The sequence below is a fragment of the Ambystoma mexicanum genome, chromosome 3q (assembly GCF_040938575.1).
Source record: "Ambystoma mexicanum isolate Mex_15411 chromosome 3q, UKY_AmexF1_1, whole genome shotgun sequence".
NCBI lineage: Eukaryota > Metazoa > Chordata > Amphibia > Caudata > Ambystomatidae > Ambystoma > Ambystoma mexicanum.
Genome location: NC_090926.1, coordinates 1,080,980,673 through 1,080,994,046, shown reverse-complemented (window position 1 = coordinate 1,080,994,046; position 13,374 = coordinate 1,080,980,673). Strand labels below are relative to the sequence as shown.

At 50.3% G+C, this 13,374-nt stretch overlaps 1 protein-coding gene across 3 annotated transcripts in view; it reads right to left on the bottom strand.

The window, feature by feature from the left end:
• The window catches only part of LOC138583268 (zinc finger protein 135-like), a 118,387-nt gene that overhangs the window by 34,299 nt on the left and 70,714 nt on the right, over positions 1-13,374 (bottom strand). For all 3 annotated transcript variants that reach the window (XM_069655354.1, XM_069655352.1, XM_069655353.1), the window contains exon 2: positions 4,955-5,042. The gene's annotated coding sequence lies outside the window, so the exon portion shown is untranslated. The remainder of the gene's footprint in view (positions 1-4,954; positions 5,043-13,374) is intronic.

Genomic DNA, 13,374 nt, shown 5'->3' with positions numbered 1-13,374 from the left:
GGATGAGCCAGTCGTCCAGGTAGGGGTAGACGTGAATCCCCTCGCGGCGCAGCTGCGCCGCCACCGGTGCGAGGCACTTGGTGAATACCCTGGGTGCCGACCGTAGTCCGAAGGGAAGGGCTTTGAACTGGTAATGACGCCCTTGGACCACGAATCTGAGGAATTTTCGGTGCCCCTTTAGGATGGGAATGTGGAAGTAGGCATCCTCCAAATCCAACGACGATAGGAAGTCTCCTTCCTCCAGCTGACCCAGGACGTGCTGGAGGGTGACCATCCGGAACTTCTGCGCCTTGATGAACTTGTTCAGACGTCGCAGGTCTAGAATGGGGCGCCATCCTCCCGTCTTCTTCTTCACGAGGAAGTATCGCGAGTAGACTCCGGAGCCCCGAAGCCTCTTTGGGACGAGTTCGATGGCGCCCTTTCTGAGCATCGCCTTTACCTCCAGGAGAAGTTGAGGGACGTGAAGTTCTTTCCTGGCCATGGGGGGGACGCGCGGGCACCTTCTTTGAAACTCGAGCGCGTGGCCCCGGGCCAGGGCGTCCAGCACCCAACGGTCGGTGGAGATGGACTCCCACACGCTGACGAAGCCCGCCAGCCGGCCTCCCACCGGGGTGCTTCGGTGGGGGCCCGACCCCACGGCCTGTTCAATCCTGCTTGGACGCGGCCTTGCCGCCTTGACCTCCCTGGCGACGACGGCGGGGTCCGCTAGACTTGCCTCGTCCTCTGTAGGCCTCTTGCGACGACGAGCGGGCCGCTTGACGGTAGGAAGCGAAACCGCCGCCGGAACCTTTGGAGGCGCCCTTGCCTCTGCCGCTCCGAAAGGGCGTTCGTCGTTGCTGCAGGACTCCAAGGGCCCGGGCCGTCTCAGTATCCGCCTTGATGGCCTGAAGGGAATCGTCCACAGTCTTCCCAAACAGGTTGTTCCCGTCGAAGGGCATGTCCAGGACTCTGGTCTGGACGTCCTGCCGAAAGTCCGTAGCTTTGAGCCATCCACGACGTCGAAGGCAAACGCCGTTGCCCAGCTGGCGGAACCCAGTGTCGGCGATGTCCGTCGCCACGGTGATGGCGTGGTCCGAAGCCACCTCACCTTCCTGCAGGATCTCAAGGGCCTCCGCCCTCTTGTCGTCCGGCAGAAAATCCAGCAGGGGAGCTATCTTGTACCAGAGCTCCCTGTCGTAGCGGGCCACGATAGCCAAGGCGTTGGCCGCTTTAATCGTCGTCGCTGCCGACGAGATGACTCTACGTCCCATAGCATCCAATTTCTTTCCCTCGCCGTCCGGCGGGGAAGTCGATGTGGAGGCCGCACCCCCCCCGCTTTCTTCCTGGCTGCTGCGGAGACAACGGAGTCCGGGGTAGGCTGCGCCCGGAGGCATAGGGGGGCCGTGTCCGGGACCCGGTACTTTTTCTCGTACCGGTCTCTTCTAGCTGGCGTCGTGGAAGGGTTCTTGAGGAGGGAAAGGCCCTCATCCCAAATGTCGTCCAACAGAGGCACTGCGAGGACCGTCTTCCTCTTGGCCTCGCGCCGCTGATAAAGGAAGCCTTCCTCTTTCTTCTCCTCAGGGCAGAGTTGGAAAAGCTCGGAAGCCCTGGAGATCATGGAGTGGAAAGATCCGATCTCGTCGGGCGGAGAAGCCCTGGTGGGAGGCGACGACGGAAAATCCTCGTCGTAAGCCTCGTCGTCCGTACCCGTCGCTGCCGTGTCAGTCCCCGTATCATCCCCTCGGGTGGACGGGGAGGAGGGCTGGACGGGGCGCGACGGTTGAAAAGGAGGTGGTGGATGGATCCTTCTTTTCTTGGTAGGGGGAACACCAGAAGGTCCCGGTTCTGGATCCCCCGACGGGAGAGGTTCCTCCGTCGGTAACGGTAGCCTCGTCCTTATCTCGGAGCATAAGGACTGTATGGCCAACAAAATGGCCGCCGAGTTGTCTTGCGGCGCTGGCAGAGGGGAATCCGACGGGCGAGCAGGGGCCCCGTCGGTATCCTCGACGATGTCGTCGTCGTCCCCTGCGTCGGGGTCCATTCCGACGGGCTGGCCTTCTTCCACGCCTAGGCCGTGGCTTAAGACCTCGATCAGCTCCTCTTCTGAGGTTGAGGCCGAATCTACGACGACGCCCTGCCCCCCCTTCTTCTTCCTCACGGGGGTCCTATCGATGGGCACAAATGAAGACTCCCTCCGAGGAGGCAGGGAGATTCTGGGCCCTGAGGTCGCCACCACTGGTGCAGCCACCACAGGCTGAGCCAGGGCCGCCGCGACCGTTTCGATAGAGGGCTTGGTCGGATGGATCAAGGCCTTCACCACCTTAGGTGCGCTCACCGCCTTATCCTTGAGGGAGGGGGCACTGCCACGCTCCTCCTCTGCCTTAGAGCTCGACCGGGGCCTCTCCAGGAGCTTCGCCGGGTGCTCGGCCTTCCTCTTACCCGACCCAGAGCGTTGGCTCGTGGTTGATGGTGCCGGGGAGGGTGCGCCCTGCCTGGCGCCCGTAGAGCCCGACCGTTCGGCGCTCCCGGTGCCAGCGGACTCGCGGTGCTTGGCCTTATGTTGGGCCCCCGTCGCCGGGGCGCCCTCAAAGGTCTTAGAAGACCGCTCGGATTTCTTCTTCTCGTTGATGGCGGTCCTTCATGGTCCGTTCCGACATGTTGCCGCAAAACGCACAGTCCTTCTCCACGTGCGTCTTGTCCTCATGAAGGCAGTAAAGGCAGAAAGAGTGTTCGTCCTCCTTGAAGACGTTCTGCAGCTGGCATCCAGGGCAGACCCTGAACAGCTTTCCGGGCGTCGAGCTTCCCTTCTCCTGGGCCATCTCCGAGACCGGGCCTGAGAAGCTTCTGGAGTCCTCCGAAGTGTAGCTCGACGAATCTTCACCCTTGAGGGGCACAGATGAATCCGACACGGGTCCCCGTTGATCGGATGTAGGATCGGTGGAGCTTGAGGCTCTTTTGACCGAAAGAATCAAAGTTTTTTGTGAAAAAGCGCGAAAAAAGCACTAACGCTCGAGAGCAATAGCACGAGGATCCCAACACATGAACGTGCGGTAAAAATCTGAAGATGGCTGCCAGAGGCGGTGCTTAGGTAGAGGGCAGTCATTGGCTGTGGTCAGTATGACGCAGAGACCAGTGATTGGTTATTACTACGAAAGACAGATCAGAAACGAAACTGATACTGGTTTTTTCTTTACCGAGGATTCCCAGCCTGACGACGGGGAATATTCATGAGCATGTGAATCCATGCCAGACCCCATGCTGGAGAAGCACAGTATTGCATTGCGGGCAAACTGATGGCGGAATCACAGGGCGTTATTGTTTGCATAGTAGCTTGCCTTGCGGTGGAACCTGGAAGGCAAAGCAAAGGAGTTCATTGAATTGTGTACTTTGTAAATAATCATTAGTGGAAAGAAATTGACTGAATGCATGGCGATGTTCAATATTTTAAGTGTACCACCTGTGATGGTGTATTTATGTATTGATCAGTTTGTTGTCAATAATGTGACATTCCATTGTCTTAGGAAGATGTTGCCTGCAAGCATGCCTGTGTCACAGTGTGACTTTACCAAACAATGGTTTATTTTGACACCCATCAGAAACAGTCTTCCTAATGATCAAATCCGGATTGCGATTATGCTTGCCCCCACAAAACGCAGCTATGGTATTGCTGAAAATCATTGGAACAAACAAGGCAACATATGAACCAAAATGATTGGAAGATATAAAAATTGGTCAACATTCAAATAAGTTGTGAAATACATCCCACCCTGCCATTGCAGATCTGGGCGTATAGACTAATATCAATTTCCAGTGCTGCAGTATTGCAGAAATCACAAGTTTGTTCTTGCACCGAATTAACATAACTCAGTGATCACTCTTGTTTTGATTGTGGACAGCCTTCTGACCCATTCCCCCACCACAAAATTATACTTCAATAAATCAGTAAGAAAAGCCACTACACAACTGAGCTCCCTTTTTATGCAGTCAGCCACTTAAAGTAACAGACCTAACCCACCTTGGACAACGAAAACTATGATAGATGTGGTCGTTCACCCGTGGAAAGTGATAACGGCCTTTCTGATATCTAATTCCAGCTATTCCACCACAACAGTAGATTTCTCGAATGACATGTTTGTGTCAACTGCTTACTTCATTTCTTTGAAAAATTAAATCTTTGGAATAAAAAGTTACCATAAAAAAGTGAGAACGGTTGTGTAGATCTGCATTGCAGGCAAGAGCATCTTATGCCTTTCCATAGCAACACGGGATTGTGTAAAGATTCTAAGAAGCATCTTTCTTCACTGATCACATGCATCAACAGCGGGTGTGGGCACGGTTTGTGCCCAAGAGCATTCCAGCTTAACTAACCCTGCTGTCACTTTGTGTACACAAGATGGTTGTGGTCGTCACAGTGTTAAGGCATGCAACTGTAAGTCATGCTCTGCAAAGAACAATCTTACAATAAATCATTAGGAAGTGCAGAGCTGTGGTATCTGCAATCGGGAAACAACCAGAGGGTCAATAACTTGAAGGAAATCAAAGTTAAAACACCTTTCAAACTGACTTAAATTTGAGGTTTGCTCCTATGCTGGAAATCAATTCTTGCTAGTTTGCCAGTGACTCCAACTTTAGTTTGACAAGGTGGTAACTCGAGTTTGAGGGGGGGGACAAATTCAGCTGCTAGGAGTTCCAGTGCGAGAATCAGTACGTGTTTTCGAAAGGCTCCAAAGTCAGCGAGATTCGAGACTGAGTAGAAATAGATACATCCAAACCTGAAATTGCCTAAAGAATGTGAAGATAAAATGTCCTGTAAAGCTCTAGAGTAGATCGGCTGCTCAATGTAATAGTTTAAGCAGCTTTGTCGCAGGACAGAACTCGAAACAGAATTGTAAAATCCATTCTACAGATCGTCACAAAATCGCATAACGTAGTCACGTAAAACACTTGGATACCAAAAGACTGGAATGTGGCTTACCTCGTGTGAGAAGACTATCGGATGTTTGGCCACACTGACACAGACGGAAGGTTGTTAGCAGACTGCAGATGCAAAGATGTTGGTGGTCCTAGGCATGAGGAGAAAAATATTAAAGATCCGGATTCATTCTGTTCACCTAGTTTATACATTTTTTTCCTGCAATTATTAATTTACTAAAGACAAAATTACTTACTTCAATTAATCACCTTATGGAAATTGAACACCATTAACAGCCACCAGTATCCATTGCATCTCTCTTATATGGGTGACGAACGAAAATGCTCCGCTTTGAGGACTTGCCAATGTGATCAAAAGGCAAATGCTGTGGACAGCTCACTTTGCAGATGGTTACATGGGCCTGAAGCGCACAATGTGCCCCATTTGTGGGTCTGTCAGAAACAACTTGACTACAGCAAGTGTAAAAGCGCACTCACATCCCAGCTGCATATGTCAGCATAAAAGGATTACATGCGCTCGAAGAGGTAGCAACAGAGCACACAAGGGGAGCTTGGTAGTGGGAACAAGAAAGAATAATAATTGGGGTGGTGGTCTGGAGCTCAAATTAAGACACCACTTAGGCCGATTTACACTACACAAATGGGTAAAAATGTGCCAATACTGAACATGACCGTCTCCTGGTATGACACACTCTGTTATGCCGGACCAACTGCGCAAACGTGTGCAATGGCCTGCTCTCCCAGAGCTTTCATGACTGGGACAGGAGGACAGTAAATAGTGTCCAGGGCTTCGCCAACACTTTGAGAAGGACCAGGCAATAACTATCTCGGTTACTGCCAGCGTGCTTTATTATGTGTAAGAGTTTAAGCGGTCACGATTGTGAAGTGTATTTCTAAATGAAAACGTTAGATGTACAAACGGTACTACTTTTGCTTTACATGCATCTATATAGATTTATGGATAATCGGGTTGCTCTATTATGGAATGGACACTTTTCAAGCAATCACTACAAAAACAAGAGGGTTTTAGTCAAAACAAACACATTATGCCAACTAGCGCTGAGAAGCTACGTGGTAAAATATCTAGGTTGTGTAGAGTGGGTAAAAATCCCTGCTTCACAATTTGATCAAGGTTTGCGATACTTCAAACATTAATCTCACTGTGCCATACCTGCAAAAAAATGGGTGTTCCTTGAAGCCAGTTTACTGTGCACATTTGTTGAAAAAGGCTAGGGTTAAAATGGTACGGAGGATTCAAGTATTACAATACCCATTCATTAACTGCACACCACAAGGTTATTTGGCTCTTGTCTTATAGCAACCCCACTTAAAAAACATGGCCCTCGTTTCAGTGAAATGAGAAATAAATTACATATCACACCATGTAATGTTTTATGGCATAGGATTCCCCAAGCCAACGGGTACTGGTCAGGATGTCTAAGAACTGTCAAAAACTATGCCAACATACCGTCTAACATACCACTACGAAAAGAAAGAAAAAGAAACTAAACTTCAGCTTAGCATTGGTTTACTCCCATGTTGTTGTGGCTGGTTTCCCGACCCAGTCACCCCACCAAGAGTCCCGATTTTGGTTCTTGGTTTCACAGAAAGTCTTTTAATGGTTCTCAGTTCAAACGATGGTCTCATCAAGTAGTCCACCTAGTCTCTGGTTTATCCCTTCTCCTGGAAGGAGTTCTTTTAACTTCGATAGGCCGGTATTTACAAAAACAACAAGTTCACTTGTTGACTTTGGTCGATTCACAAACCTAGGCTCAGGTAGGCTCCAACTCGGATGGGTTTTAATCCGCCCCAACGCGGCTCTGGGCCTGCCCAACCATCCTGTGGTTACTGCTCTCCTCTGCCTGTCCAGAAGTATTTTGAACTTTAGCACTGTGTGGGCTATGGGCCCATTTAGTCCTGCTTGGTTTGTTATATTTGGGGCTTTGGGCCTGCTCAGCCCGGTTTGGCTCACCACCTTTCCCTTATGCAGTTTTTGGATAGTTAGTCCTGTTTGGGTTACAGGCCTACTCAGTCCTGCTTCTGAAGTTGCTTCCATCATCCCCTTGCAGGGTATTTGGCTTTTGAAGCCTCAGGCTTCTTTAGCCAAGTTTATTTGGTTGGTCAATCACCCCTTCAAGGGGTATGCTGTTCTTTGGCTGTGGGCGGGCTACGGGCCTGCTCAGCCCTCTATGGTTTCTGCTTTTCTCATCCCCCTCCTGGGGTATTCACACCCTCAGCCCAGCATGGGCTCGGTTCTGGCCTCACCACCCTCCAGCTTTGTCGGATGATGCAGCATATCTTTTCAATGGCAGCGTTGTTCACTACTGGAGGCGGTCTCAATACCCTCCCCCCCCACAAACCCCCTCCCCCATGTGTCCTTGACTTTGCTCTGGGCTACTGTTCTGCGCTGCCTCCCCCTTCTCAGGGCATCAGTGTATCGGATGCGCTGTGTCCCGTTTCCTTTGCTTCGTTCTTCTGTGGTCCTCAACCGGTCAGAGCTCCTTCCCCTCGTAGATGCGGCAGCGCTCCGCAGTTTGCCTTGGGTCTTCACCTGCCACTCTTACTGCGTGCGTCTTCTTCCTCCTTCTCCCTCCCCTGGATTCGTCACAATACTTATTAACATAAGGTACTCTTGGGCATCCGGCCGGATTACTGAGTAGCCCCCTCTTTTTGATAGTCGAGTTACTATCTAGACATGCAAGCAGAACAGAGCACTGTTTCTAGATAGAGGCCCCAGGGCCAACTATGTATGGATGGTGGACAGAAGGCCCAGAGGCATCCAGGTAGGTGGCCCAGGTCCCATCAAAAGAAGCAGTTGATGGGGATGGGGGAGGGAGGCATGAAAGAAACGGTATGCCTAGGGGCCCATTTGCAATGCACAAAAAGAATGGTCTTCAAGGGTTTGAATAATACTCAGCCATCAAGCCGGTCAGATAGCACAGCGAGTAGAGCGCTCCTTTGACATCTGTGCAGAGCCTGCTGACGCAGGTTCGAATCCTGGCAGGGCCAAACTCAGCCCTTCATCCTTCCGAGGTCAATAAATGAGCACCACACACCGTGGGAAATAAGCAGCTCTCAGATACCTGAGGGTCCGTAGCTCTATATAAATGCACAAACAAGTGAGGTCCCTTGACCCACCTTTGGGATTTCTTTTGCGCACTGGGACGTTGAGCGATGCTTACAATGGGCAATAACAGTCTAGCAATCCACCCACGCAAGTAAAAAGCCAAGAGTGAGTCATGGCATATTGAATGGAGGAAGGGGGTACACATGGGGTTGCATGGCAGCTATGATTATTGGTGTTACTACATACTCTTTATCAACCATGGAGGGGATGATAGGCGAGGAAACCCAAACAACCACTAGGAGCCGGAGGAAGCGTAGCGAACTATGAACAAAGAAAATAAAAAGGCTGTGAGGAGCACACAACTTGAGCTTTGTCTCATCTGGCAGAAAGAGAAGGACTGGTGGGCCAAGGCAATCATATTTGAGGGACTTTTCATCGATTCACCAAATTGCTCTGTCATGTCCCCAAGAGCAGCACCTCCCGCAAACCACATGTCCAGCACTATTTTTTAAGAAAGCAAGACTTGTTGCTTACTTACATTTGCGATGGAGGACTGGAAGCACCTGCTCCAGGATTGCTCCGCTATCCCTACTTGCGGAAACGTAGCAGACCATGGTCTCCATTAGTATTATGGTCTGTTGGCCATTAGATCTCTTGAGCTTCAGTACATTAGTCTTTTTGATTTTTTTTTACTTTTTGCATCTCTGAGGTGGTTCTCTTTTCCGTTACAGATCTTAGCGACCGAGTGATCAGTTTGGTCCCACATTCCATTGCAGGCATAAGGTATGATTTTAATGTTTTTACATCTGCCTACATGGACACGTTTTTGCCTACATGGACACGTTTTATTTTCGTAGTGTTGTTTTTTTCTCCCATATGTTTTTCATTCCCCTCGTTTCGATAGGTCTACTACTTTGAACTCTACATTGGAGTTTTTTTACTGGTGGCTTTCAGGCCAGATATGGCTCTTCATTTTTCTTCTTATGCTATCTAGATCTATTATCTATTCTAAAGGTCATTTCGTTCTACTCCTTTTGCTTATTTCACACACTGCCCTGATGAGACTCGACGAGGTCTGAAATGCATTGGCATCGATAAGTCTGCCTTGTTGTTCATTAAAAGGAACAAGTTACTTACCCCGTAACTGTTCTCCAGCATGGGACTGGCATGGATTCACATGCTCACGAATATTCCTAGTCGTCAGGCCGGGAATCCTCGTTAAGAAAAGAAAAGCAGTATTGCTTTGAAAGGTTGAATACTGCCTTTGGCCTGATATCCAATCACGGAAGACCGTGTCATACTGAACCCATCCAATGATGGTCGTCTCCTGAGACCCCGCCCACGGCAGCCATCTTCAGATTGGAAGCACTCGAGGTGCCAGTATGAACCCAGAAGAGCCACAGTGGGGACGGAGGGAGGGTTTGTATGTGAATCCATGCCAGACCCATGCTGGAGAACACTTCCAGATAAGTAACTTGTTCCTTCTCCAGCATGGGGTCTGGCATGGATTCACATTCATGAATACGATTGTACACATACATGGGAGGTGGCAAGGCTCAACAGAAGGGATGCGACCTAGCAGTTCGGGCTGGACTTCCCCTTTTGGGGTGGGGCCAAGCCTGATTTGCATATGGTCTTTCCCCTTCTGTAATGGCTTGGCAGGCGAAGAACGATGGTCTGGAGGGTTGCCCCGAGCAATGCCAGTGGTTAAGATTCAGTCTAAACCTTCCAGCCATCACCTCTTTGTTTTTGCTGCAACAGAAGTAGACCACTTACCCCCCCTGGAACTGACTCACCTCAAGCAAACGGGTTGCGCAGCACCGCTTGGCCGACTCTGGATTCCTCGCTGGAATCCCTGTCGACACAGTAGAATCTCATGAACGTGTGCCGTCGACCTCCAAGAAGCTGCCCTGCAAATGTCCAGCAGGGGAGCCCCAGAAAGAAACGCTGCCTTAGCAGCGATGATGGAGGGAGCTCTCGGCGAGCCTGGAAGGGGTTTGTCAGCCAGACGATGACAGTGCATGATGCAGCCAGAGAGCCTCTTGGACAGGGTATGCAGTGATTATATCGAATAGAAAACAACCAATGAAATTTGAACTAATGAAAAAACGAAAACACATTTTGGAATAAACTAAAGTTGGGAGTGGGAATAGTGGTTTTGGGGGTGGGTAAAAGTATTTTAAAAAAGGGGGGGCTTGGGAGGCAGGAGAAGCCCCCAAAAACAAGCATTCATTATTTTGCTTTTAGTTTATTCATTAAAATGTCATTCTATGAAATCACATGCAACTCTTGGACAGGGCCTTCCCTTGATTCACAGGGCCAAAGTTCACAAAGAGCTGCAAAGTCTTCCGGAAATCAGAACAAGGCACGAGCAACATCCAGCGTATGCAGGGACTCTTAAGCAGCCGAAACAGGATTCGGGAAGAAGACTTGAAGTACTAAAGGTTTGTTGAGGTGGAACTCAGACAGAACTTTCATCATGAAGGCGGGGTGAGTGTGGATCACCACCCTAGTAGGTTGCAAAGATAAGTAGGGGTTTTTGCAAGAATGAGCCTGAATTCCCTGATCCACCTGGCTGAAGTGACAGCCACTAGGAACGTACCCTTCCATGAAAGGAACGAGAGGAGCACGATGCAACGGCTCAAACTGAGGTCCCATGAGCTTCGTGAGGACAACATGGAACTCCTGCACTGGGTGCCGGAGCTTTCACTGGAGGGAAAGCCCTAAAGAGACCTTTCATGAATTCTTTGACCAGTCTGAGACCGTAACACTGGCTTTGTATGTGAAAGGGTGTACTGTGAAATGGCTGTCAGATGCACCTAGGAAGCGTGGGCCAAATCAGACTTGGCCAGTGAGAGCAGGTACGGCAAGAGCCGAGTAGCAGAGACACGCAGCAGCAGGACGCCCTGCATCCTGCACCACACTGTGAATCATTTCCATTTATGACTGTAGCATAATAGGGTAGAGGGTGCTCTGGCCTTGGCAAGAACAGCTTTACATTCCACCGGAAGGCTGTAGTGGCCAAACTCGAAGGCTGCAGGAGCCAACCTGTGAGGTTCATTGGCGCGGGATCGTGATGTAGGATGGTTCAGCTTTCTCTGGAGGGGAGGTTGGGAAGAGGAGCCAGTCTGATGAGTATCATCTTGCAGATGCATCGCTTCAATGTGTTGGTGGCTCGTACCAGAAAGGAAATTGGAGGAAAAGCGTACAGGAACTGACCCTACCATCTGAGAGAGAATGCGTCCCCAGAGGTCCCTGGTTGAGGAAGCCTACTGACGAACTGCTTGCATTTGGAGTTTGTTGCCGTGGCAAATCTACGGACAACCCTACTGGCTGAACAGTTACTTGGTCCTTCTGCAACTCCCATTCGTGATCGGACTGATGCTCCCTGCTGAGGGCATCCGCTATGGTGTTCTTTATACCTGCCAGGTAAAAGGGTACAAGGAACATGTTCTGAAGGATCACCTAGTGCCATAGGGTTTGCACCTCGATGACAGAGCAAGGGATCAGGTCTCACCCTGGTTCCGGATGTAGAACATTGTGGTGGTGTTGTCTGAAAATCCTCACCACTCGACCCTACAGTAGTGGCAAGAACGACTTGAGGGCCCAGAACACAGCCCGAAACACCAGCACATTGTTGTGTAGATCCTTTTCTTCCAGCAACCAAAGGCCTCCGGCGTGGGACTGCCAGTGAGGGTCCCCCCATCCATCCAGCGAGGCATCCGTGGTGACGGCTGCCTGAAAAGGAGGTATTCGGAATGGGGAAGCCTGCGTAAGGTGAGAGAGCACCCCCACCATTGGATGACATGCCCAAATTCTAGGTTGAGCTTCAACTGGTCTCACCAATTGCTTGTGGCCTGGTGCCACCTGCAGTCCAGAGGCCTCATCTGCTGCCTGCAGAACGGGATAAGATGTATGCAGTAGGACATCATGCCCAGCAGTGACGATTACTAGGATGGTTGCTGTTTTGACGGTGGACAGTCGATGCACCTTCCAAAAGATGACCAGCACCCGCCAGTCTGAGGGGCAAGCTAGAGACGCCACTGTGTCAAGACATTCCCCCAGAAACAGAACGTCCTTTGGAGGGAGTATTGCAGGATTTTGGTTGATTGATAGAGAATCTGAGCTCTGTAAGCAGGTGTATGGTCTCCTGTATGTATTGCACTGCCGAGAATGCGACGGGATGAGCTAGTCGTCTATGTACGGGTAAACATGGATGCCCTGGAAACATAGGTGCGCTGCCAACGGGGCCAAACACTTCGTGAACACCCTTGGTGCCGATTCCAGTCCAAAGGTCAGCTGTTTGAACTGGTAGCGATTCCCCAGAACGAAAAAGCAAACAAATTTCCAATGAATGGGAAGTGAAAGTAGGCATCTTCCAGATCGAGATTTGTCATGAAGTCTCCTTCCTCCAGTTGGCCGAGCACTTGCTGCAACATGACCATCTTGAAATTTTGAGACCTTAGGTATTCGTTAAGGCGTCATAAGTCCAGGATAGGGCACCACCTCCCCAAACCCCAACTCCGTTTGGACTAGAAAGTATCTGGCGTATGCTCCGGGGCCCAGGAGTAGTAGTGTGCCCTTTGCTAGCATGAAACGCACTTCCGGAGAAGCTGCGCAGTGTGTTGCTTCCTCGTTACAGGCAGAATATGAGAGGCACTTGCGCCCTGGGCCAAGTCAGGCCTGCTTGGTTGTTTGCCGTTTTTGTCACGCTCACCTGATTCCCACGGAGGCGCAGGTCTGGCTTCGAGTGCTGATGCTTCTTCAATGGTGAAGCGCAGGACTTTGAAGATGGACAAGAAGGGCCCCTCTACTCTGGCTTTCCTGGCTCGCAGGAATATTCCCCTGTGCGTGAAAAGGGAGTATTACCTACTGACGGAAAAATGCTCAAGCCTCCCACTCCCTTCCAACCCTCCACGATACCCTTCCACGATTCCCCGTGAAGTCTCACCTTAGGGTCTGGAAGGATGAGTTCTCCATCCTGCTTCTGATGCAGGGGCGCGTTGAAACCCAGTTACTTCACTGGATTGAGGTTTGATGGGAGTGCAAAATAAGCTCGACTATTCAGGTGAGGCGTTGTAAGAGTTCTGTTGCAAGTTCAAAAGTTCAAGCTTAATAATAATGTTCATTGTCTTTTTGCAGCAAGCGCTAATGCTTATGTCTTTTTCCCCTTAGGGGCCGGGGTTCGGAATGCCGGAGATATGGCGCCGACCCGAAGTGAAACGTGCAGTTCCAGTAAATGACAGGTAAATTCTGGATGAGCGTTCAGGTAATGTCTTTGCATTCGCTCATTCAATGTCTTTGTCTTTTTTCCCCCATAGGGGCCGGGGTCAGGAATGCCAGGAAGCGGCAGGACCCGAAAATGAAATGGGAAAGACCCATCAAGTAAGTCTTAG